Source organism: Schistocerca gregaria, chromosome 5, assembly GCF_023897955.1.
Source record: "Schistocerca gregaria isolate iqSchGreg1 chromosome 5, iqSchGreg1.2, whole genome shotgun sequence".
NCBI classification, from domain to species: Eukaryota; Metazoa; Arthropoda; class Insecta; order Orthoptera; family Acrididae; genus Schistocerca; species Schistocerca gregaria.
The window spans coordinates 471,552,978-471,580,915 of NC_064924.1; positions in this window are offsets into that span (position 1 = coordinate 471,552,978).

The window sequence follows — 27,938 nt, forward strand, 5'->3', positions numbered from 1 at the left end:
AAATACCCTCAGACCTCAAGAAGAATATAGCAATTCCAATCCCAAAGAAAGCAGGTGTTTACAGATGTAAAAATTACCGAACTATCAGTTTAATAAGCCATAGCTGCAAAATACTAACACGAATTCTTTACAGACGAATGGAAAAACTAGTAGAAGCCGACCTCGGGGAAGATCAGTTTGGATTCCGTAGAAATACTGGAACACGTGAGGAAATACTGACCTTACGACTTACCTTAGAAGAAATATTAAGGAAAGGCAAACCTACGTTTCAAGCATTTGTAGACTTAGAAAAAGCTTTTGACAATGTTGACTGAAATACTCTCTTTCAAATTCTAAAGGTGGCAGGGGTAAAATACAGAGAGCGAAAGGCTATTTACAATTTGTACAGAAAGCAGATGGCAGTTATAAGAGTCGAGGGGCATGTAAGGGAAGCAGTGGTTGGGAAGGGAGTGAGACAGGGTTGTAGCCTCTCCCCGATGTTATTCAATCTGTATATTGAGCAAGCAGTAAAGGAAACAAAAGAAAAATTCGGAGTAGGTATTAAAATCCATGGAGAAGAAATAAAAACTTTAAGGTTCGCCCATGACATTGTAATTCTGTCAGAGACAGCAAGGTACTTGGAAGAGCAGTTGAATGGAATGGACAGTGTCTTGAGAGGAGTATGTTAGATGAACATCAACAAAAGCAAAACTAGGATAATGGAATGTAATCGAATTAAGTCGGTTGATGCTGAGGAATTAGATTAGGAACTGAAACACTTGAAGTAGTAAAGTAGCAAAATAACTGATGATGGTCGAAGTAGAGAGGATATAAAATGTAGACTGGCAATGGGAAGGAAAGCGTTTCTGAAGAAGAGAAATTTGTTAACATCGACTATAGATTTAAGTGTCAGGAAGTCTTTTATGAAAGTATTTGTATGGAGTGTAGCCATGTATGGAAGTGAAACATGGACGATAAATAGTTTGGACAAGAAGAGAATAGAAGCTTTTGAAATGTGGTGTTACAGAAGAATGCTGAAGATTAGATGGGTAGATCACATAACTAATGAGGAAGTATTGAATAGGATTGGGGAGAAGAGAAGTTTGTTGCACAACTTGACCAGAAGAAGGGATCAGTTGGTAGGACATATTCTGAGGCATCAAGGAATCACCAATTTAGTATTGGAGGGCAATGTGGAGGGCAAAAATTGTAGAGGTAGACCAAGAGATGAATACACTAAGCAGATTCAGTAGGATGTAGGTTGCAGTAGGTACTGGGAGATGAAGAAGCTTGCACAGTATAGAGTAACATGGAGAGCTGCATCAAACCAGTCTCGGGACTGACGACCACAACAACAACAACAACAACAACAACAACAGGATACCTAATCAGTAATCAGGGAACAAACTCAGAAGGAGAAGCCTTACCCATAACTTTAGTGTTTAAAAGAACTGTACAATTTTCTAAAGGGAAACAAGATAATTTATACTGATCATCAAGCTCTGACATATCTTACAAAATGTAGAATTCTGCGTAATAGACTGATGCAGCGCTAACTATACTACAAAAGTTTGATTTTGAAATAAAGTGTACACAAGATGAACAAATTGTTGCTTCAGATGCATTGTTAAGGTAACGAGTAGGACTGAGGCCAGTTGGTGAATTAAAAGAAGAGGGATGTAAACGTAAATTCATACAAAAGGAGTCAAAATCAGTAAGAGATTAAAAAGATCTGCAGAAACTTAAGAAGGGCAAAATAAGAATCCACATTTGAAACTAGTTAAATCTGGACTTAGACAAAAGGGCAAGGATAAGATGCTAAAATATTATTGCGTTATCATTGGACCACTGTCTTGTAGAAAAGATGAAACATCAGATGTTTGGAGAGTACATTAGCCAGATGACCATGTACTCGTCTTAACTGATTATATGCATTTGAGATATGGACACTGTGAACAAAAAAGTGTTTGGAAAAAGTAACGAAGTCAATTAATTTTAATAACGTATCAAGGAGAATACATGAAACGTTGAAAACGAGTGACCTGTTTCCAGAAGCTAAAGTAGCTAATCAAAGGAGTAGAGGCTCCATGCAAACAATATTACGCAATGGAGCACTGGAAATAGTAGTCTTGGTTTTCTACAGCCCGTTACCAAAAACATCAGGAGTGTTTCGTTATATTCCAGTGGCAGTTGATGTGTTTTCTAAATTCATTACATCATTCCCTATGAGAAAAGCCACCGGTAAAGGAACATATGTACATAATCTTCAAAATATTTGCACAGCCTTTGACTTCACACTACAGGATTTACACCCAATGAAATTATGATGGGGGTAAAACAGAATAACACTATGTTAAATTTCCTTCCAGGAAGGAGATATCATTATCAGAGAAGAAATGATTATTGAACGAGTACACGGAAAAGCAAACACTAACACATAAGAATTGATGAGAAAGAAAAAGTAACTATAATACAAATAAATCCCACGAAAAGTCCAAAGAAATTAGTGCTAAAATTTATAAATTTTTCCACGTATGCAAAGCTCCCTTTGAGGTAGTTGATATACCTTATCCCATAAATCTAAAAAGAAATAGGGAACAAGAAATATAGAGGACATCAAACTTTATAAGAAGCGAGCTGGTCCCACCAAATGCAGAGCATGATCTTGGAGCCGTGATTATTCGGTCTGGTCGTCGACGTGGAAGCATGGCGGGGATATCCCCACGATTTTTTGCGTTTAGGGTTATCGTAATGAACCCATTTTTCGTCCCCAGTCACAATGCGATGGAGAAGTCCCTTCCGTTTTTGCCTCTGAAGCAACTGTTCACAAACACACAAACGCCGTCCAACGTCTCTTGGTTTCAGCTCACACGGGACCCATGTTCCTTCCTTTTGAATCATGCCCATAGCCTTGAGAGGTTTCGAAATGGCTTGCTGTGTCACTCCCACTAATCGTGCCAATTCTTCTTGAATTTGACGTGTGTCTTCACTCAGCAATGTCTCCAATTCTCCATCTTCGATAACATTCTCTCTTCCACAAATTTACCGGTCTACTACGTTAAAATCACCGTTTTCAAAGCGTTGACACCACTCGCGACACGTTCTTTCACTAATCGCGTCCGTACCACACGTACTTAAGAGCATTCGATGAGACTCAGCCGCTGTTTTCTTCATATTGTAAGAAAACAGTAACACCTCCCGTAAATGACGAAAATTAGGCTCGCAATCTGATATTTTCATCATGAACAATTTTATGATGCAGTCACAAATCTACTAATGTTCGAATTAGGTTATGTTGAACGAGGTCCAAGCTAACTGCCTGACGTCTGCGATTTTTTTTTTTTTTTTTTTTCGACCGCTACATACCGTTGTCTCCACCTATCGGCAAACGGTGGAAGCAAAGTTGAACACCTTCTAGCTAAATATAGTTTATATACAGGGTGTTCGGAAATTCCCGTTACAAACTTTCCAAACTCCTGGGACTTGTAAAAGGGAGTGAGTACATACTATTTTGAATAGGACCCCTTTTCCGGAAACGTACCGCTTCCGTTGTACCATGGTTTCAATTCATATGTGTAATACATAAACATTGGCTGAGGGAAAGAGAAAAGTCTCAAGAATAGCTGGTCCTGGCATGCAGTAAGGTAGACAGGATGACGTATACTATGTCAGACGGTTACCTGATGTCACATAACATCTTCCTTGCCGCGAAACCTATTTAGTGCATGTGCGCCTCCGACAGAATAAACATGGTTCGGTGCACGTTTTCCAGTTACTCAGACATGCTCCTTGTGTATGACGAAGTTCGAGGTAACGGAAAAGTCGCTAGTCGGCTGTGTCACGAACGTTTTCGGCAGCGTAGTACGCGATCGCACAAACTTTTTGCCCAAGTTACGCAGCGGCTTCGAGAAACAGCTACCATTACCGTGAGCAGGCAGAACTGTGGTGCACCACGGAACGCCTCACGCCCGAATTTTAAGAAGAAATATTGCATGGAGTTGAAGAGAATCCGTCGACGAGAACTCGTACAACTGCACGTACAAGGGTGTTAGTCACAGAGTAGTTTGGGGCGTTCCGCGTGAGCAGAAATTACATGAGAACCACTCACAAAGGGCACATGCTACGGGTCCAGCCGATTTTCCACAACGCGTTGCCTTATGTACTCGCTGCATAGACACACTCTTGTTTCCACGTCGAGTTTTGTTCACAGATGAATGTAAGTTCATTAGGGACTGTGTTCTGCATTCGCGAAAAGGCCATGTCTGGGCAGATGAAAACCCTCGTCCATGCATATTCAGAGACTTCAGTAACCGTTTGGTATTAACGTGTAAGCAGGTATTCCGGACGGTCGTGTGACTGGACCATACGCCCTTCCACTCATGCATACTTGATCTTCCATTTTTGAGTCATGTCCTCAGACAGGATGATTTTCTTTTCTGTGACAACATATTCATCTCGGAGTAGCACTTGCAACCTACGTCCTCAGTTATTTGCTGGATGTATTCCAATCTCTATCTTCTTCTACAGTTTTTGCCCTCTACAGCTCCCTCTAGTACCGTAGAAGTCATTCCCTGATCTCTTAACAGATGTCCTATTATCCTTTCACTTTCCTATATATTCCTCTGCTCTCCGATTCTGAACAAAATCTTTTTATTCCTTACCTTATCCGTACACCTAATTTTCAACATTCGTCTGTAGCACCACATCTCAAACGTTCCGATTCTCTCCTGTTCCGGTTTTCCCACAGTCCTCGTTTCACTACCACACAATGCTGTTCTCCTAACTTACGTTCTCAGAAATTTGTTCTTCAAATTAAGGCCCATGTTTGATACTAGTACACTTTTCTTGGACAAGAATGGTCTTTTTGGCAGTGATAGTCTGGTTTTGCTGCCTAGGTAGTAGAATTCCTTAACTTCATCTACTTCGTGACCATCAATCCTGATGTTATATTTTTCGTAGTTCATATTTCTGTTACTTCTAGTTACTTTCGCCTTTCTTCGATTTTCCCTCAATCCCTATTCTGATCTCATTAGATTGTTCATCCCATTCAGCAGATCCTGAAGTTGTTCACTTTTACTCAGAAGAGCAATGTCATCAGTGAATGATATCATCGATATCGTTTCACCTTGAACTTTGATCCCACTCCTGAATCTTTCTTTTATTTCCATCATTGAATCTTCGGTGTACAGGTTGAACAGTATGGGCGAAAGACTTCATCCCTGTCTTACACCCTTTTTAATATGTGCACTTTGTTCTTGGTCCACTCTTATTATTGCCTCTTGGCTCTTGTACATGTTATATATTACCCGTCATACCGTATAGGTTACCCCTATTTTTCTCAGAATTTCGAGCACCTTACACCATTTTACAGGTCAACTAATCCTACGCACATGTATTGTCTTTTTTTTAGTCTTGCTTCCATCTTCCATTATTAACCTCTACGTCAGAATTGCCTCTCTGGTGGCTTTACCTTTCCTAAAGCCAAACTGGTCGTCATCTAACACATACTCAATTTTCTGTATATTGTTCTTGTCAGATTTTGCGATAATTCTCGCACTTGTCAGCTCTTGCAGTCCCCAGAAATGTGTGTGCGATATTTTTCCGTAAGTCGGATGGTATGTCGTCGGACTCATACATTCTACACACCAACGTTAACCGAGCGAGGTGGCGCAGTGGTTAGACACTGGACTCGCATTCGGGAGGACGACGGTTCAATCCCGCGTCCGGCCAACCTGATTTAGGCTTTCCGTGATTTCCCTAAATCGCTCCAGGCAAATGCCGGGATGGTTACTTTCAAAGGGCACGGCCGACTTCCTTCCCCGTCCTTCCCTAATCCGATGAGACCCATGACCTCGCTGTCTGGTCTCCTTCCCTGAAACAACCAACCAACCAACCAACCAACCAACCAACCAACGTTAATAGTCGTTTTGTTGCAACTTCCTCCAACGATTTTAGAAATTCTATGGAATGTTATCTACCCCTTCTGGCTTATTTCATCGTAAGACTTCCATAGCTCTTTTAAATTCTGATTCTAATACATAATCTGCTATCTCTTCTAAAGCGCCTCCTGTTTCTTTTACTGTCACATCAGACAAAACGTGTTGGAGCCGTTCTTGGAAGCTACGCCATTGAATGCTCTTCAGGAAATGAATCTTCAGGGTAATGGAGCAACATCTTACTTCACACGTGCGGTTCAGAGACATCTCAGCAGATGATATGGTGAGAGATGAATAGGACGAGGTGGTCCAGCCGCGTGGCCGCCCTGATCGTCGGATTTAACTGCAATGGACTACTTCCTGTGGGATCGTATGCAAAGTTTAATTTACGAGTCTCCTATACAGACAGAGGAAGATCTGATAGCACGAGTTCTGGCCGCTGCGCTAGAAACTGAAGAGACACCAGGTGTGTGTATTCTGTAAATTCAGATGCTGGGATCATTTTCGTTTTGGAATGATGTAAACACTTAACGTGTAAGTTCAAATGGCTCTGAGCACTATGGGACTTAACATCTGAGGTCATCAGTCCCCATAGAACTTAGAACTACTTAAACCTAACTAACTTAAGGACATCACACACATCCATGCCCGAGGCAGGATTCGAACCTACGACCAAAGCGGTCGCGCGGTTCCAGACTGAAGCGCCTAGAACTGCTCGGACAAATATTCTGCTTGAGACATAGAATACACTCTCGACCTTATCTAAGATGATGCTTTCCTTGTTTTTACCATACATTACTACATATGAAGTATGTATTTTGCACACAACTTCTTTTTAGTTTTCTGTGTAGCTAACACATTCACTTTTCTGGACATATTTATAAGATAGACAGGATAATTTTCAATAAAGTAATATATATATATATATATATATATATATATATATATATATATATATATATATATATATATATATATATATTATTTAACATGATCGAATAAGGAACTGGTTATTTTTAAATATTCTGCAGCTACACAAAAAACTCTCATATAATGAAATTCGTTATCATTACTTTTAGTTCTTTTCATTGCTTTATATTTTTGTTTAACGTCACCATCTTTAAAAAATTGGTGGCCCAGTTAACTATTATTTTATTGAAGCTTTCCGGCAAAATAATTTTAAATTTACTATCGAGCTCGAGACAAATTTTATCACCATATGTAGTGCCTAAAAGTTCACTGTCAGTAATGTAATAACACTCATTTACATCACACTCATTAATCTTTTGAAACATTAGAACTGCTTGCACTACTGAGCTTCTTCAGTAGAGTGTCCATTTATATAGAACCCAAATTTAATAATATTTTAAATTTTTAATCTTTATATATATGACTACTTCATGGGATGAATTTCAATTTCACATCTATGTCGAAAGAAGTAATAATCCAAGAGAGAAATAAGTTGAGTGTAAAATTTGCAAAGAGTATTTTAAATCATCATTAATAACAGAACATTTAAGAAGTCAGTATCATACTAAATGTGTTAGAGAATTAAAGAGAATTTATGGAGAAGAATATTAAAAATACTTTGGTAACTATGAAGAAACTGATACAGAAATATGGTAGGAAATAGAAAATTCCGATTCTCTCTTTTCTATGATGGTAAAGCAAATAGTGAATTATAATTTTCCAATTAATAATTTACCTACAAACTTACATTAAAGCCTATTCCTATAGAATACAACAAAATGCAATTAGCTAATTTATTCTATTTGTATAAGGAATGTGACATGAATTTTTTATTTACATTAGAAGATATATTTAATTTTTAATACCCATAAGGCACTGTATCATTATTGTAAAGAACAACTCTTTTATTATACTGAAATGAAAATTTTTTCATAACCTGTTTATTAACCAGATTTTTAGTATCAACATCTCTTGTTATCTTATGATATTGTAACTGCATCTTTTCCTTAACATCACTTTCTATTAACCTTATCATCGATTCACTATTCAACTTTCGAATATTCTTGTAGTTTAATGTGAATTCTTTCACCTTCCGTCTTTTTATCATTTTTCTCATAATAGTAACTTTTCGGCCCTGTTGAAGCCCAATCTTTAATCTAATTGCTTCCCAATTCATCTGTCCATTCACCTAACATACAACCTGTTTACCGAGCGAGGTGGCGCAGTGGTTAGCACAATGGACTCGCATTCGGGAAGACGACGGTTCAATCCCATGTCTGGACATCCTGATTTAGGTTTTCTGTGATTTCCCTAAATCGCTCCAGGCAAATGCCGGGATCGTTCCTCTTAAAGGGCACAGCCGACTTCCTTCCCTAATCCGATGAGACTGATGACCTTGTTGTTTGGTCTCTTCCCCCAAACCAACCAACCAACCAACCTGTTTCCACAGCATTTTTAACATTATCAATATATAGGACCGAATCAGTATCAAAATATGCAACAGATTCTCCTAGTTTATCTAACATATCATACAATCTAAGTCTTGCATTAGATGTAGTGAATGCAGCTACGAAAATATTTGCAGCTGCATTGTTTTCCATATAACCATCCATGAAATTGTATCTCATCTGAACCATCTGCTCAGTTATAAAATTTACATCTAAGTTATCTAATCGATCATCCAGTAATATCTCATAAAATATTTGCAAATCTGTCACATATTCTGTTTCACTCATATTTTGCATTTGTCCCAATTTCCCCCATAATGAATTATATCCTAGCACCAGATCGTTTTCCAGGATTTTCTTTTATTCTATCACGATCCAACTCAATATCCAACTTCTCTTTAATTGTTTTGATGTATTCTTTTTCACTTACAAAATTATGTGAACTAGTTTCTAATTTTATTGTCATGAAGTCTTTCACATAATTTTTAAACAGCATATTGCTTTTATTTTAAAAATCCCATAATTCAAAGACATCTAAAACTTTATATCTGTCTTCTACAGCTTTCTTTACTTCATCAGTCATCCAAGTCCCAATAAAAACTATTTCTTTATCACTATGATTGCATTTAGTTACTTGCTCTTCTGCACATTTGACACACAAAGGATACAACAGTTTTTCATTTTTATCGATTTGCATGTGTACAGGTAAAACAGGACGATTCAATCCCCTAGGAGCCAATACTTTACATTTTATTAAACCATACCAATTTTTAGAATAATATCTTGGTTTATATATTTTTCTTGGATGTTGTTCAGGATAATCATCATAATATTGCACAGTAGGATAAAGACCACATACATCAATATATTTTATTTTTGCAATAATATCCCCTGCTTTACTTCTTAATTTTATTGCATTTGCTCGTCAACCATAAAATGCATCCTTTGGATTCAACAGTTCAATAACATCTGCTAACTGTTTAAAATTTTTATGCTCTGCTGAGTTCAGCCAGTCACATTCCCACATCTCTACCAGATTATATCCACCATTTCGTATTTCTGCACTTCTTGTTAAAGTTTTTTGATAAAGGTCAGCCATAGTTTCCTTATTTTTGTTGTTAATTGTTTCACTTTTGAAACATTTTTTACATCCTTGCCAAAAGCATCCATGATACTGATAAACAGTATTAGTTTCTTTATCAAATCCATCTAATTTTGCTCCTGCTATTCTTACTTCTCCACCATTAAGAGCATATAAAACATTATTGTTGTTTAAACTGTTTAACCAAGCTATTGATTGATTACTGTAATTTTCCTTCTGTTCTTTATCCAATACAGCAATTGTATTTGTATGTATTTCGATCTGTAAATAGCCATAAAAATTCCAGCAATAGTTAAATAATAGAATGGATCAATGTTAGCAATTTCCAGAAATTCTTAATTCCTAGCAACCTCTTCTTAATATACCTACACCATAATTTCAGTTTCTTCATATTGAACACATAACTTTCTTTAATTCAGGAGCTGTGTTATTTGAGAAATGCTTCTCTATCTTTTGGTTTCATAGTGTCAACACAGCAATATTCAGAATCAGGAATCGGTCCTATGTAGTTTTCATTTTCTGGCTTATTGAATAAATTTTGAAAGTAGCTTTTATTCAATTCTTTTAAATCTAAAGTTTTTGGAAAACTACTAAGTGGACATTGTACAAAGTTACTGCTATCTATCATTTTTATACCTAACTTTGTTTGATCTCCGATAACATTAGTTTAGTTCCTGTGTATATGGTATATGGGCTTATTGTATTTTCAACACAGCACTTCGAAATGAATTGTGAATCTTAACGTTTTGCATAGGGCGCTATGAATGTGTGATAACTGTTCCTCTCAGATAGCATCCACTTACAGATTTTGTCACTTGTCTTAAATTTATAAACAGTATCACCTTTAAAATTGTGGAAAATTATAAGATTTAGAATGTGTGTTCCAGTTTCTTGACTTGCTTCATAATGAAACCACATGTACAGGGTGTTTCAAAAACGACCGGTATATTTGAATCGGCAATACAAACTAAACGAGCAGCTATAGAAATACACAGTTTGTTGCAATATGCTTGGGACAACAGTACATTTTCAGGCAGACAAACTTTCGAAATTACAGTAGTTACAATTGTCAACAACAGATGGCGCTGCGGTCTGGGAAACTCTATAGTACGATATTTTCCACATATCCACCATGCGTAGCAATAATATGGCGTAGTCTCTGAATGAAATTACCCGAAACCTTGGACAACGTGTCTGGCGGAATGGCTTCACATGCAGATGAGATGTACTGCTTCAGCTGTTCATTGTTTCTGGATTCTGGCGGTACACCTGGTCTTTCAAGTGTCCCCACAGAAAGAAGTCACAGGGGTTCATGTCTGGCAAATAGGGAGGCCAATCCACGCCGCCTCCTGTATGTTTCGGATAGCCCAAAGCAATCACACGATCATCGAAATATTCATTCAGGAAATTAAAGACGTCGGCCGTGCGATGTGGCCGGGCACCATCTTGCATAAACCACGAGGTGTTCGCAGTGTCGTCTAAGGCAGTTTGTGCCGCCACAAATTCACGAAGAATGTCCAGATAGTGTGATGCAGTAATCGTTTCGGATCTGAAAAATGGGCCAATGATTCCTTTGGAAGAAATGGCGGCCCAGACAAGTACTTTTTGAGGATGCAGGGACGATGGGACTGCAACATGGGGCTTTTCGGTCCCCCATATGCGCCAGTTCTGTTTATTGACGAAGGGGTCCAGGTAAAAATAAGCTTGGTCAGTAAACCAAATGCTGCCCACATGCATATCACCATCATCAATCCTGTGCACTATATCGTTAGCGAATATGTCTCGTGCAGGAATGGTAGCGGCGCTAAGGGGTTGCCGCGTTTGAATTTTGTATGGTAGAGGTGTAAACTCTGGCGCATGTGACGATACGTGGACGTTGGCGTCATTTGGACCGCAGCTGCAACACGGCGAACGGAAACCCGAGGCCGCTGTTGGATCACCTGCTGCACTAGCTGCACGTTGCCCTCTGTGGTTGCCGTACGCGGTCGCCCTACCTTTCCAGCACGTTCATCCGTCACGTTCCCAGTCCGTTGAAATTTTTCAAACAGATCCTTTATTGTATCGCTTTTCGGTCCTTTGGTTACATTAAACCTCCGTTGAAAACTTCGTCTTGTTGCTACAATACTGTGTTCTAGGCTGTGGAATTCCAACACTAGAAAAATCCTCTGTTCTAAGGAATAAACCATGTTGTCCACAGCACACTTGCAGGTTGGGAACAGCAGACGCCTACAGCAGAAAGACGACGTACAGAATGGCGCACCCGCAGACTGCGTTGTCTTCTATATCTTTCACATCACTTGCAGCGCCATCTGTTGTTGAAAATTCTAACTACTGTAATTTCGAAAGTTTGTCCGCCTGAAAATATACTTTTGTCCCAAGGATATTGCAACAAACGGTGTATTTCTATCGCTGCTCGTTTAGTTTTTATTGCCGTTTCAAATATACCGGTCATTTTTGAAACACCCTGTATCTTTCAGTATAGGTAGAATTCACTTTCTTTGAAAAGCCTTACAACATTTAAACTCTTACCACCAACTATTTTATTACACTTGAAACACTGGTAAATATAAAAATCTTTGAATTCTCCATTGACATAGCAACGTTCTTTATTACAATTTGGGCAATCTTGCACTATAAATTATTCACCAAATTTTCTTTCACAGATACCACCTTTTTGCAATACAGGTTGTATATAACACTTATGTTTTCTTCACAATTTCTGCAAAGTTAAAATTGCATTTATGTTCTTTAGATCTTAAATCTTATTACATCCTTCACACTTGTAAACTGTATCACAACTTCTTTATGATTGTTCAAGCATTCTTCATTATAACAGTACCTATTGCATTTCTCACAATAAATCTTATCTTCTACACTTTCATGTTCTGGACTTTTACATAATATGCACTCTTTTCGCTCTATTGTACATCTATGAGCATCCTTGTTGTGATAAGCTTTCTTGTATTTATCAGAGAAATATGAAGATCTCAAGAAAGACTTAATTACATCAAAATGGTTGTGATCTTTGTACAGATAAATCTTTATATCTTTCTCAGGACCACTGTAGGCAACACCGTTAAAATTTCCAGCACATACAACATTTATTTGGATACCCGACAGTCCTTCAACATTTTTAATATCATCTAAAGTAAATCCTTCTTCATTGTGTTCACCCAAATGATTACGTAATATATCAGTTAACACTTTCTGTAATTTGCATTTCTCTCTTTTTCTGGGTTTCCTAATTTCGTTTGTAGTTAGTTCTCTTCCCAAAATATTATTTGGTAGGACAGCTACAATTACACCTCAAGTACCGCACACACTATCATCATTTTTAATTCTTGTGATGCACTTTTTAGTGTTTTTGTCTTCAACTAGATTTATTATTTTTTTACCACCACCACTACCTCTAAGAATTGCTAACATCTGAATATTAAATTATGTTTCTGCTATATCAACACTTTCATCTGATGTTAAGATGTCTCTCATTTTCTTGCACAAAACTTTAACAGGTTCTCAAGTACTATTTGATGCATTATAAACTGTAGAAAATCGATAAAACATTTTTGGGTTTTTGACTGTTATTTTCAGTTTAATCCCTTTTCTGAAATTAGTCCTTTTTAGCTACATTTACCATGTAATTGAGTGCTTTAGTTATGTAACCTGTTTTCCCCCTAACAGAATTGAGTTAAGCAATGTTAGCATCATTAAAGACAAAAATAGTCATCAGACCATGCTTTAAATTTATTAAATTTAGATCTAATTTGTTTAATCTCAAATAAATGCTTTTCAGATGGCTCAGCTTCCTTTTTTTTTATCAAACATTCTAGTACTAAATTGGTAAATTCGATCTAACCTTTTTTTCCTCTCTTGGCACATGAGGCTTTGCAATATCATAATCAAATCTGTAAAAGTAATTTATATTCTGTACACTCTTTGGTCTTGATCTAGTTTTTTGAAATACATCTGGATGAAAGTTAAACTCTTGTAATACAATGGCATTAATCAACTCTGATTTCTTTAATGTACTGTGCCCTTTAATACCAAGACCTTTAGATCTAGCTTGAAGTTCACTTGCTTTTGTGGTGTCACCGCCAGACACCACAATTGCTAGGTGGCAGCCTTTAAATTGGCCGCGGTCCAGTAGTATACGTCGGAGCTGCGTGTCGCCACTATCAGTGATTGCAGACCAAGCGCCGCCACACGGCAGGTCTAGAGAGACTTCCTAGCACTCGCCCCCAGTTGTACTTTGCTAGCGATGGTTCACTGACAAAATACGCTCTCATTTGCCGAGACGATAGTTAGCATAGTCTTCAGCCTATGCTGACTATGTAAAACAATACAAAGCTATTCAAGTACAACAATCTATAGAATTAAAAGAAAAGAAATAACAACTACAGCTTCAATTGTAAGAAAAATAAAAAGAATTTTTACAATTAAAAGAAGTAATATCTGATGTAGAGAAGATGAAAAATGAACAAATTATATACATTGCCACATTCGAGCACTATGCCAAGATAAATTATTTTAAAGTTGTTGTATTATCTGAAAAACATCTTTCAAAAAGATTATCAAGCTATAATAATGGAAGACTTAAAAATGATAAAATATTTTATGTCAGAAAATATAAGTTTACTGATTGTAAATCAATAGAGCAGATGCTTAATATTTATTTTGGTGTACACAGAGTAAAAGAAAGGGAAAAAATATACAATATGAACTTCAACACTATCTTACTTCGTTGAAAACCTATGTGACCAATCCAACGATATTGTTGATGAAGTAAATGAGGAGAGGAAAAATATTGATGATGAAATTTTAACTGTGCCTGTTCTAGAATTTTGATTTACTAATGTCTTTTCATTTTATATAAATGGAGGCACTTATTGATTTAAAGAATAATAAACTCGCTTATAACAACCCATATATTTTAGTAATTACTGATGAATATAATGTCCATGGTTCAAAGCTAAAGATGTTGCTCAGATTTTGGAATACAAAAACGCAGATGATGCAATAATCACATAAGTTAATTGAGAAGATATAGCAAATTTTGCTAAAATTTTGAGCATTGCGTTTTGTGAGCCCATATCAAGAATTGATAAACTATTTTCAGCACTGAATCTGGATTATATTCTTTAATTTTAAAATAAAAAAGAAGAAGAAGAAGCTAAACAATTTAAAAGATTGGATACTCATGAAGTTTTACCAGCAATTAGGAGACACGGAGAATATGAAATTAAAAGTTTATATAAAGATCAAATAAAACAAAGATTGTATACAACAATTACAAGAATTAAATAAATTAAACACAGAAATAATTCAATTAAAAGATGATAGAACTAAAATGAAAGATGATCATATTCAAAATTTGAGAGAAACAGTTAATCCTGCTTCTGAAATAATAGGTAAAAGAAATGAAGAAATAAATGGTTTATTACCACATGTAGTTCCTAAAATAATTATGGAAAACTAAGACCAACATTTATTATTTTAAAATTATTTGATGATGAATGCGAATCTAAATAATATGTCAGTAGAACACAATGTAAAAATTCGCAGAAACAACTATATAAAATCCAAGATAGACATACAAATTGTGAAGAAATCTTAAGACTTAATTATAACCCTAACTCCATAAATTTATATCAACGAATTAAAGAAAATTGGAGAATTGTTTGCTATCGAAATTACTTCAACACTTTCGATAACCTTACACACGAAGTATTGATTAATGATATAATGAATCTTCTTGAATTAACGTCAGTGTTGTTTTTTAAGGTATTCATAAACAATATAAATTTCATCTCCTTTGAGATTATATAAATAATTCACTCTTTCATCTGTTAATTGATTTATGAATGTAGAGTGAATGTAGAGATTATATCATCATCATCATCATCATCATCATCATCATCATCATCATATGAAGATAGAAAGAATGAAAGTGTGAGTTTCCTCATTCATACTATTTGGTACATTTATATAGAAATTTTTTTAATAGATTTGTGATCAACAGTCTATTACTTTATTTACCCAAATGTGGTGCGAATTATCTATACCTAACCATTTAAGATAAACTGAATAGACTTAAAAATTCAAAAATCTCTGTATCTATCTTTGAGCCACAGACTGTAGAGATTGCTGGATTAGATGAAAAAAGAAATTTTGATTTAGATATTACAAATTTCTATAACTCTGGAGAATTTGATATGCCTTATTTCATCTTTGTTATTTTCCAGACAAAAAGGAAAAATAATAAGTTACTTGACTCTTCCTTGTTCGATCATGATAAATTACAGAGTATTAAGGATTGAAGGAATGAGATTTTTCCTCAAGAAATGTGGAATATAGATCCATCAAATAATTATTTAAAATCTTATGATGCTTTCTTAGATTTTAAGAGAACTTCACAATTGAATGGTGATATTAATGTGAGTCTATTCAGCTTTATTGAAAGTTATCCTGTCTATGTTATAAATATGTCTAGAAGAATGAATAAGAATGAATGTGTTAGCTACACAGAAAACTGCAATGAAGTTGTGTGCAAATTTTAATGATAAAATTCCGAAAGATACACTTATCTATGTAGTAATTTATGGCAAAAAGAATTTGACATATGATTCACAACATAGAATTTTAGTTACAATTTTTTGAAAAATTTTTGGCTTGTATACGTTTATAAAAAATTTAGTAACTGTTGGTTACACTTCATTAAGTTATTGAAAATTGTAGAAATTATAAGAAAATAAAGATGATCATCAAATCGTTGCATAACCATCACTAAAAAACCTTCTACTACGCTGAATGGGACTCACTTACTACTCTAATTAATTATACTTTTTGTGTGGTCGCTTCTGTGCACAATTGTTTAACGAACTGCATTTTGGTAAACATAATTACCGAACAGCTACTGAAAGTGACAGTTATCATTCCACAGTCCAATGCCTCTCATTCAAATGTACGTCATGCCCCATTAGGGAAGGACAAATTAAAAGAAACAGACCGGTAAAATCGTAACCTGAAGACAGTGGAAGAGATTTAGCTTTCTTCTAGTGGTTAATTTCATCTGCAACGCCAGAAGGCGAGGAACTAGTGTCTGATTTTTTTGTCTGGTGAGATATGTTTCGACCTTGATGCAACTATGAATGTATAGAAATCACACATTAAGGTCACGCAAAGTGTACGTCAGCTCCACAAGTCCTATATGTACTCACAGGAAGAGTGTGTTTGGTGTGCGATGTCATGTTTATGAGTCATCATAATACCACTTCATGGTAAGGTGGAAATTGAGCATTATGTACATATGGAGGATCAGTTTTTAAACACTCAGTCTGACGTCCCGCTACAGGACAGGTGGTTTTGAAAAGCTAGAAGAGTACATGAACTGCTTAAAGCTTTTTTCTCCATTCAAGTCGCAAACTTCGCATAAATCCGTGGTTGTAACATGGGTAATGAGGTGGTTAAACTTTCACCTGTCAATCTTTCTGTTCAGATTACGATCTTTTTGGTAGTTTTCTGACACTGCGATGAACCAAATTAAATTTAAGTTACAATGGTGAAGATAAGGAGTGGAATCAGAATGTTGAGTGCCAGACTGCTCATGAAAATGAATACCAATGTGAAATGAAGAGCACACCTAGATATTCCCCATGTGAACATTAGCAAATATGTGTGTTATGGACAGTGCTGAACTGTGGTTAGCTCTAACATGTTGTGAGTCACGAATTGGTAGACAGTGAACTGCTTCAGTTGGAACAAAGAAAACTGCTTGTAACTGTCGAATAAGTTATGCTACAGACTGATTCCACACTAATTCTCGCAATTGGAGTTTATGTTAGAATAATATGATTTTCAGAGGATCAAGAACTTTTGCAACCACTTTATCATAATGCTGTTGACCCTTTATGAAGTGGTAGCTGTTGAATATTTGTTGACACTTGTCACACACATGGCGACAGTGCTCACCAACAACTTAACTATTGAGACCAACTACCAACGTCACAATACCTTGTAAAACTGGAAAACATTAAAGTAATATATTAGAACACCCAATTTTCCATAAAACTCTGAAATGTATCTGTTGACCTATGCGGACCATTAACCCAAGCTAGAGGAGGTGTGATGCATCTTCCTCTTCATGATTTTCTCTCAAAGCATATTAGATTGTATGCCAGAAAAACCACAACAGCTGCTCTGATAATAGAAAGGATGTACCGGTACCCAATTTTTATAAATGGAGGCAATGTTGTCTGACAATGCATCTAATTTCACAGGTTAACAGTGGAAATCTTTTCTGCAGGAACAGGACATTAGACAGATCCTAACAATTAAATTTCAACCACAAATCAAATTTCATTGGTAGAGTTCTCATTGAGTTTAACTGGTTTTTCAAGACATACGCAGAAAATCAACAGACTAAGTAGGGCAAATTTACAGTTCCCTTTCAGCAAAACGAACAATTTACCTGACTCATCCACATATCACATGGCAATTGAGATTGTGCTTGGAGAAAGAGAAAGAAAAATGAATGAGTAGATCCCCTTCCTCACCTGCCTAGTAATGAAGAAACGTGGTAAGAAAAAATTAGACAAACTCTTAGCGTACATCAAAGAACTGTAAAACTAATTGTGTGGGTTATAAAGTATTGCTTAGGATCCACCTAAACCACCCCTGTTTCAAAAAAAAATAAAAAGTGGCAACTCCGCTACTCTGAGTTATACAAAATAATTAGGATTCCTCACAAGGGAAGTTATCTCCTAGCTCATCCAGAATCTGACAAAAAAAGGTTTATATCACCATGAAGATTAGAAAAGGTACCTTCAGTGGCAACATGATTATGGATCTGCCTTTTAATTCTCTCTGTAATTTTTATTTTTCTATTGGGTTGTAGCATAAGTTTAATAAAGACAACAGATACACATAACAGAGAAAATAGTCATCAGTAATATATTCTCCTTCGTTATTAATGGCATTCTGCTAACGCTGGAATAGTTTTTTGATTGGGGACTATAGAAATCATGTGATTTTGAGATAAAGAACTCGTCGAGCCATGTTCGAAGTGGAAAAGGTAAAAAACTGAGGGCCAATAAGCAGGGTGTGAAACGACTTCCCCACCCAACTGCCATACTGTGTTTTTTGTCAGATTGAAGAATGAGGGCGAGCGTTATAGCAAAGTCACTGTTCTAGGTTAGCGTCTGCCAGACGCCTCAGTTGTTGAAAATGAATGTCATCACTGATTTTTACATCTCGTGGAAGCAGTTTGTAGTACACTACACCCTCGCTGTTTCAGCAGATGCGTAACAATATCTTTTGTGGATGCGCACAGGTCCTCATACCGAGTGTTGGATGACGAGCAAGCACAGATGCAAATTTTTGTTATTTAGGATTAGAGTGTGCTGTACCCATGCACCCAATTTTTTAACCTTCCCCACTGCAAACAAATACCTTTAGATAGTGGAATGATCTCAGTTCATCACACCTGTCAAGTTCTCGAGTACAATGATGTGCATCATTGAAAATTAATGAGCTTGAACGATCTTCATCAAACGTTCCTGAACATGAAGAGTCACTGACGTCAAAACGAGCCTCCTTAAAAGGAGAAAACGTTTTTGCCTTGCTCTGTTCAACGGCATTATCCCCACACATGGCGCAAATACTTCTGGCTTCCCGTTGTCACCAACCTATTGAACTCAAATAGGATGCATCGGAAATGTCCCGATTTCTCCACTTGGCGCTCCATTTTCTAACGTTACAGCCCCACATAACATCTCCAAATGACAACATGTAGACTCAAATAGCAACACTGAAAAACAACATGCGAAACAAAAATGCTACGACATTAGGCACCGAACTAATATATGGTAAAATGTTGAAGTTGTGTTTTTATGGAAGGGTGTAACACCTTTAGGTAGAAAATATGAACTCTGTCTTACAGTAAAATACTTATGTTGCCAAAATAAGATAAAAGAAACACCATTTATTTCTCTCTCTCTCTCTCTCTCTCTCTCTCTCTCTCTCTCTCTCTCTCTCTCTCTCTCTCTCTCTCTCTCTCTCTCTGTGTGTGTGTGTGTGTGTGTGTGTGTGTGTGTGTGTGTGTGTGTGTGTGTGTGTGTGTTGGAATTAAGTAAATCATGAGTTCGAACTTGGCTGCATTTTTAGCATTATCTTCACCCTCATGGTGCAACTTATCTATAAGTGAAATATGGCTCAAAACTCTTACGCACAATTAGGGTTTTTGGTCAAAGCGTTTACCAAAAAAATCATTGAGACATTTATCATAGTTCGGTACTTGCAACAATGTTTATAATAGTAAAAAAAGGAACACTATTTCACTGTAGTGCCATTTTCTTTGGAACCACTAATAGCACAGCTTGGAAAAGTAGAGTAACATTCACTTCAATATTTTATACCTCCAATTTCCTTTCCTGATGCTCATCTCTGAAAAAGTCAAGTAATTAATTTTACTACAACAAAAAAATTTAAAAATGTAGCTCAAATATCAGCGACATCATTATCATGTTCTAAATTTTTCAGGAAATAGGAGGCAAGGGAGGTAGAGGAGATCATTCTAAATATATGTATCAATTTTCGCGAGTTAACTTCAGTCATTTAGGAGAAAAGTGAGTTTTCGGTAAATCGCAAAAGAAGATTTACAGATTTGTTAACTTACCACTATGCTCGTCTAAAACATTCCAGCTGCATACTCCAGTTGTCCTGCTGTTTCCTTATCCTCCATACTCTTTCTCTTCATTCTTTTCTTTGTCCTTGACTCCTTGGTAGCAGCTTCTGAAGATGTCTCTGCTTCGGTTACCCGCCGCTTATCAATAGCAGTCAGAGTTGAAGCCACATTCCTTCCCGCCTGGATGTTCAATTTCTTCATATCATTGATCCTTGAAATCATCATTGAATGTTATTATTGCATCCATTACACCAGTCTTCTGCACTGTCAGCCCAACAAATAGAGTTTTAGGTATTTTCTCCCATATACAGCTGTTGAAGCTTTCATTTGCATTCTGAGGGAGATCATGCAGACATTTCCTAAGTAGATTTTTACTTGGCAGATCCCTATATATAGGCCTCATTGTCTCCATTACAGCAAGTGGTAAGGAATACATGAGGCTATATCGTATGCCTGTAGCATTGCTCAAGGAGTACTTGCACCACGAATCTTCCCCTTGTGGACACAAACCTTGATGTGGGGTTTCATCTATTGACAATGTGATACCATGTTGCCTGAACAGTTCGTCTCATGTTCTCCAAATCTCCTACGTTCCGCCTTATTGCCAGTCCATAATATTGAGTCAAAGATTCAATTTCACTTTTTGTAAGACGACCTGGACCACCTATGTGTTTTCCGCCTGACAATTCTTTTACACTGAAGTATTTACATAATTTTCTCAGCCGAGCTCCCATTCTTTTTTTTAAGCGCCCACACATTCAAGTTTTTCTATCAGATTGTTCCCATATGGTCTGTCAGTAACAACAGTAGTGTGTCCTTTACAATCTCCATCCCCAAGGTAGGCTACTTACCTCACACCACAACTGACCTCTGATCTTCTAAAAATGTTTATAACTCCTTTTCCATGTTTCCACTTGGGCCATCAAAGTTCTTTACACAAACATGGGTGGCAATAAATTTACTCTAACAACCCTGGAAGTGCTTTGTTAGACATTAATAATCTAGTATCTTACCTGTTTCATTAAATACAATCCCATTCACAGAAGTATGACCTCTCTTCTGCCAAGACCAATCAAATGCTGCTACAATGTCGATTTTCTGAGACACGTCTGCTGCTTCTTCTGTTCTTTTCATCGAATGTTCTCTTACGCCGCATAAAGAATTATGTATTAATTTATTGTATCTGTCAAACCTCAGTGGAGGTGGAGTCAAATCCCTCACTGTACAAAAAATCTGGGCAGCTCTCCTTCCCCTTCCAATACATCTTCCATAAGCAAGCTAAATCTTTACACTGTAATGTCAACTATCAGTTACCGGCATTGTCATAGTATCACTGTGCATCTTACGCGAGTTACGGTCAACCACTAACCGACTCGAAAGACCGTTTCTTGCTGAAATGTCCTCAGAAACGTCAATACTACCTTTACAATTGCAGTGCTTACATTTCAGAGCACTCTTCAAAAGTCTTGACAGCATATTTAGGTTCACAATAACATTTCCGTCGTTATTGCTGCTCACAATACTACTATGCTTGTTCTTATTACATTCAGAAAGCGAAGTTTACGTCTAGAAGCACTGACTGTAGACACGGCTTCTGCGGGAGACTTTTGAAGCAACTGATGTGAATTATTTGATCGAAACTTTCATTTAGGGCTAAATTTCTTTACTCTCGGCATTTGTGGCACTGGGAATACACGCAGAGAAACAAAACAACACACAATAACCACAAAACCACACGCGTATTAAATTCCGAAATCAAATTTTCGGACGATCCGTATTTAACGACGGAAAAAACGGAAGAACAAAATACTGCATGACGTATTCTGTTGCACTTAAAACTGACAGATGGGCGTGGCACCTGTGGAACATTACGTTTAAACTCAATTTTAGAACGACCAGGAAATAATGCCCATAAACTGTACATTTTTCAAATCAGCATGAAATTTTTTTCAAATTTTTGGTCATGTCCACTAACATGTCCCCTTAAACTGATTATTACCCTCTGCACATTACTATGGTTGATTTTTTTAATGCATTAGTCGGTATGGTTTCTGTTTATTAATTTTAGATGTGTGTGTGTGTATGTGTGTGTGTGTGTGTGTGTGTGTGTGCTGATGTAGATAAATGGATAACACAGACTCTGTTCTAAACTTCAACCCAATACTTTGTCACGCTGACTGTACTAGGGAGTATTGAACTTTGTAGGATAGAAACAAAGCATACATAGTAAATATAAGTCAATGAGTGATGATAAATTCTATTGGAGTATGTTACATAAAATGTGTTGACCCTACCGTGTGGTCACGTAACATAACTGTCGTAAATGAGTGACTTATTTCCATAGGACAATTAATGCAAGAGAGAATTTAAAGCGAATCATGGCGGTCGTACGTATGTTTATGCTTCTCTGTGCAGTATAGTTTAAGATTGATGATTTGCTCCACAAACTGTAACTAGTGGTTATTTGTTTTCTTTTAATTTTATGGATGATTTAATATCATGGGACTGTGTACAGTAATGGGCCAAGAATTATCTAGTTTATGTTTAACTATAGTTACGGCAAGTGTCTTCTTCCCTGCGGCTTTGGGTGGATTTCTTTTCCCGTACGCGGCGATTTTTTGTTTTATATTATGTTTGACTTTGAGACGTGTACGATTCTTGGTTCTTAGGTGAGACCATGTCCGTATCAGTATATGTTCCCGACATAAAAAAGAAAATTTGGATTGTAAGGGCCAAGCCAATTAATTCAATACATAATCCGAAGCGGCCAAGCAAATAAGAATTACGAAAAGCTTTGTATGTAAGTAATTGTCACAAATGTTACTTGAGCCTATCGTAAACAAAAATGTACTCTCCGTAAGGTAAAGAAAGAATGTTCATTTCTACGAGGGGAATAAACGCCAGACAAATACATATGTGGAAATTAGTGCAAAGTGAATGCCTCTACTTAAAAGTAAGTGCAGAATGAACTACTATGAGACCTTGGTGAGAATGAACAAGTGCTATTGTTTACGGAAGCACGCGATGCTGGACGCTCATGATAGTGGTCTGAGTGAGTCGAACTGAGCGACAAAAGGCGCATACTGGAAGTGTGATACTGTTGTGAAGTTAATATACACTGAAGCGACAAATAAACTGGTCACGGCATGCGTATTCAAATACAGAGATATGTAAAAACAGGCAGAATACTGTTCTGCGGTCGGCAACGCCTATATAAGACAAGTGTCTGGTGCAGCTGTTAGGTCGGTTACTGCTGCTACAATGACAGGTTGACAAGATTTAACCTTGTGTGAACGCGGTGTTACAATCGGCGCATGAGCAATGGGACACAGCATACCTGAGGTAGCGATGAAGTGGCGATTTCACGGGTGTATCGAGAATATCAGGAATCCAGTAAAACATCAGATCTCCGACGTCGCTGAGGCCGGAAAAAGATCCGGCAAGAATGAGGCCAACGACGACCGAAGAGAATCGTTCAGCGTGACAGAAGAGCAACCATTCCGCAAATTCCTGCAGATTTCAATGCTAGGCCATCAGCAAATGTCAGCGTGCAAACCGTTAAACGATATCGTCGTTATGGGCTTTCGGAGCCACCCGTGTACTCTTGATGAGTGCACGACACAAAGCTTTCTCCTGGTCTGAGCCCGTCAACACCGACACTGGACTGTTGATGACTGGATGTTGCCTGATCGGACGAGTCTCATTTCAAATTGTATCCAGCGGATGGAAGTGTACGGGTATGGAGACAATCTCATGAATCCATGGAATCTGCATGTCAGCAGGGGACTGTCCAAGCTGGTAGAGGTTCTGTAGTAGTGTGGGGCGTGTGCACTTTGAGTGATATGGGACTCCTGATACATATAGATGTGGCTCTGACAAGTGACATGTATGAAAGCATCCTGTCTGATCACCTGCATCCACTCAAGTCTATTCCGACGGACTTGGGCAATTCAAGCAGGACAATGAGACGCCCCATCCGTCCAAAACTGCTAGAGAGTGGCTCCAGGAACACACTTCTGAGTCTAAACACTACCACTGGCCACCAGACTTCCCAGACATCAACATTATTGAGAATATCTCGAATGTCTTGCAACGTGCTGTTCAGAAGAGATCTCCACACCCACGTACTCTTACGTATTTATGGACAGTCCTGCATGATTCATGGTGTCACTTCCCTCCAGCTCTACTTCACACATTAGTCGAGTCCATATTACGTCGTGTTGTGGTGCTTGTGGAGGCAGTACGCGATTTAGGCATAAGTACCAATTTCTTTGGGTCTTCAGTGTATAATTTCAAGTAATTCATTCATGTTTGTTAGCCATTTAACCACTGATTGTATCTAAGCCTACTGAAAGATTCATTTTGACATGGACTGATGACAGAATTTGAAGAGCTCGGTCCGGTTTCTGGTAGTGTTTCTCGCGAAGCATGCCCGGTGGGGAGGCAAAATTTGCAACATTACTCCGTGACGTTCTTTAATATATCTGCCTAGTAAATACTGCAGAGCAGCCTAGCGCTAAACAAAGCTTATCTATGTGATTGGAAGTTCGAAGTGAGTGCTTTTGATGCCCCTAACTTCTAACATGCAAGGGGCGATATAAACACAAACGAAGTTTGAGTAACAGAATTTTTTTTTTCTGCAGACATGGAAATTAAAGTCAGAAGTATAAAAGAAACTATGACAGTAAGAAATCTAAATACCAATGTATTTTATTAATAAGACGAGCATGAGAGGTTACACATCTTCTATTGTATCGTGTTTCATAGAAGTGATAATCCATGTAATTTGGTTGTTCAGTACATGTCTTTTTTCTGTTTGAACGTGGTGGAAGCAACACGTTAAGAATAATATAATGCCTGCTTCCACAATAACAATTTAAAGCAAAACTGTACAGCTGTGTTTATTTAGTAGTATCAGATCGTATATGGTCCGAATAATATTTTGCATTATATATACTATCTGCGTTTTACAGAGGTCGTCACCAGATGGGTTGAAACGGGTTGTACAATGATCAAACGATTCGCACTTCATTTGTGCTCTTTCGTTCTGTCTTGATTACTATGTAAGTCCGATTGTCTTAATTCATATATATTTGCAGTGTGAGAATTTTATAAGACCTTATCGGTCAAGGACCACTGAACAGTGACGGCAGAAACCAAAGTGCGTTGACCTGAGGCAATATTATTTTCTGGTTTAGCGATGGGAACGAGTAATGACATCTCTTATTATTTTCAGTTCAACAGTAATTGCTTATGAAAGATATTAAAGTAAGTCATAAACTCAATACATAATCCCACTGCTGTTGGAGTGTGTCTACTTGACGCGTTAAATATACACGCGAAATTTTTTAATTATTTGCATTTTCAAAGTCGCTTAGCTCGAGAGTTATTGCCTTACAGAAACCACCTGTATTGAGAGGGCACATTTCAAACTAAATTATCATACCTTTATGCTATAAACCATCAGACAGTACCAGAAAATAATTCTTTTCACATTACACATTAGAGCTTAGATACGCAGCTTTCGCAGCAGTCCAAAATTTACATCCTTGTTTAGTATAATTTACGCACAAGAAAAAAGTTTTGCATCACCCCGGTTCCTCAAACTCTTTAAGATACACGTTGATTGTGGATGCTGTATCAGAGAGACAGTCCCTTTGACTGTTCAGAGATGACACTAAACCAGCCCAAAGATGTAAACAACCATACATGAGCAGCGCCTATTAGAGGAGGTCCGACAGCCGATCAGTGCTAGTCATTACACCATTAAGGAGGTACGCGACTCGTGTGTCTGTAGTTCAACCGTGCGTAGACGGTCAATACCGCGGTTCTATCGCTTCCGCATTGTTACTTTGTGCCAGGAAGGGCTCTCAACAAGGGAAGTGAACCGAAGCGATGTTGTTCGGACATGGAGGAGATACAGAGAGACAGGAGCTGTCGATGACATGCCTCACTCAGGCCGCCCAAGGGCTACTACAGCAGTGGGTGACCGCTACCTACGGATTATGGCTCGGAAGAACCCTGACAGCAACGCCGCCATGTTGACTAATGCTTTTCGTGAAGCCACAGGACGTCGTGTTACGGCTCAAACTGTGCGCAATAGGTTGCATGATGCGCTACTTCACTCCCGACGTCCATGGCGAAGTCCATCTTTACAACCATGACACCATGCAGCGCGGTACAGCTGGGCCCAACAACATGCCGAATGGACCGCTCAGGACTGGCACGTTCTCTTCACCGATGAGTGTCGCATATGCCTTCAACCAGACAATCGCCGGAGACGTGTTTGGAGGCAACCTAGTCAAGCTAAACGCCTTAGACACACTGTCCAGCGAGTGCAGCAAGGTGAAGGTTCCCTGATGTTTTGGGGTGGAATTATGTGGGGCCGACGTACACCGCTGGTGGTCATGGAAGGCACTGTAACGGCTGTACGATACGTGAATGCCATCCTCCGACCGATAGCGCAACCATACCGGCAACACATTGGCGAGGCATTCGTCTTCATGGACGACAATTCGCGACCCCGTTGTGCACATATTGTGAATGACTTCCTTCAGGATAACTACATCGCTCGACTAGAGTGGCCAGCATGTTCCCTAGACATGAACCGTATCGCAAATGCCTAGGATATATTGAAAAGTGCTGCTTATGGACGACGTGACCCATCAACCACTCTGAGGGATCTCCATCGAACCGGCGTTGAGGAGTGGGGAACTCTGGACCAACAGTTCCCTGGGTAATATGCCACGACGAATACAGGCATGTATCAGTGCAAGAGGACGTGCTACTGGGTATTAGAGGTAACGGTGTGTGCAGCAATCTGGACCACCACCTCTGAAAGTCTCTCTGCATGGTGGTACAACATGCAGTGTGTGGTTTTCATGAGTAATAAAAAGGGTGGGAATGATGTTTATGTTGATCTCTATTCCAATTTTCTGTACAGGTTCTGGAACTCTTGGAACCGAGGTGATAAAACTTTTTTTGTGTGTGTGTATATTCATCTGCCTACACCAACGGGCCTTTTTCAGTTCTTGTAAAATACTGTATGTTTGTACCTCAAACTTTACACTTCCACTTCAGCTACTGCATTTCCATGTACCATAATTCAGTTGAGGAAGGAGCATTATCCGCCTCCTAAATACGTGTCAATGTACTGCGTGCAATCATTGGCGTATAATGCTGTGGTGTCCAGAGAAATGACGATTTATGTAAAAAAAAAAACTTTATGAATTCGACGCATACCTCTCAATTAATATGAATTTTTACGAGTTTCCTATTTTTATTGAATACATTTTCACTCATTGGACCTTGCAACAAGTCGTTTAACATTGAATACGGTTTTATGTAAAACTGTTCACCTAAGTTCACAAGAATTCTAGAGGAAGACGGTTCTGAGAAATGTTATCCACAACGTTTCCTTTTCTTTCAGAGGTCGACCTTCATTTAAAGGTGAACTGTTTTGAGGAAGAACGTCTTCGTAACAACCACATTCGTTTCGTTGTCTCATAAATGAAGCTGTTCCGCTTAAGTTCTCATGAATTTTGCGCATAAGTATCTCGGGATTTATTGTGTCTCATTTGCTTATTCTGGGCCATTATCACGATAAAAACATGAAATACAGTTTCATGTAACGCTTCATTGTGCTGCGCAACGCAAATAAAAATTATATTTGTTCAACAGTATTCCTGCGAAACTCTTAATTTTACGTTTCAAGTAAAAGGCAGTCCTTTAAACACAAAACCTGATGATGGAATATATATTGCACTTTTTGTCGCTGCGTGAAAAATCTCATTAAGGGAGCTATAGGTACCTCATTTGCAATG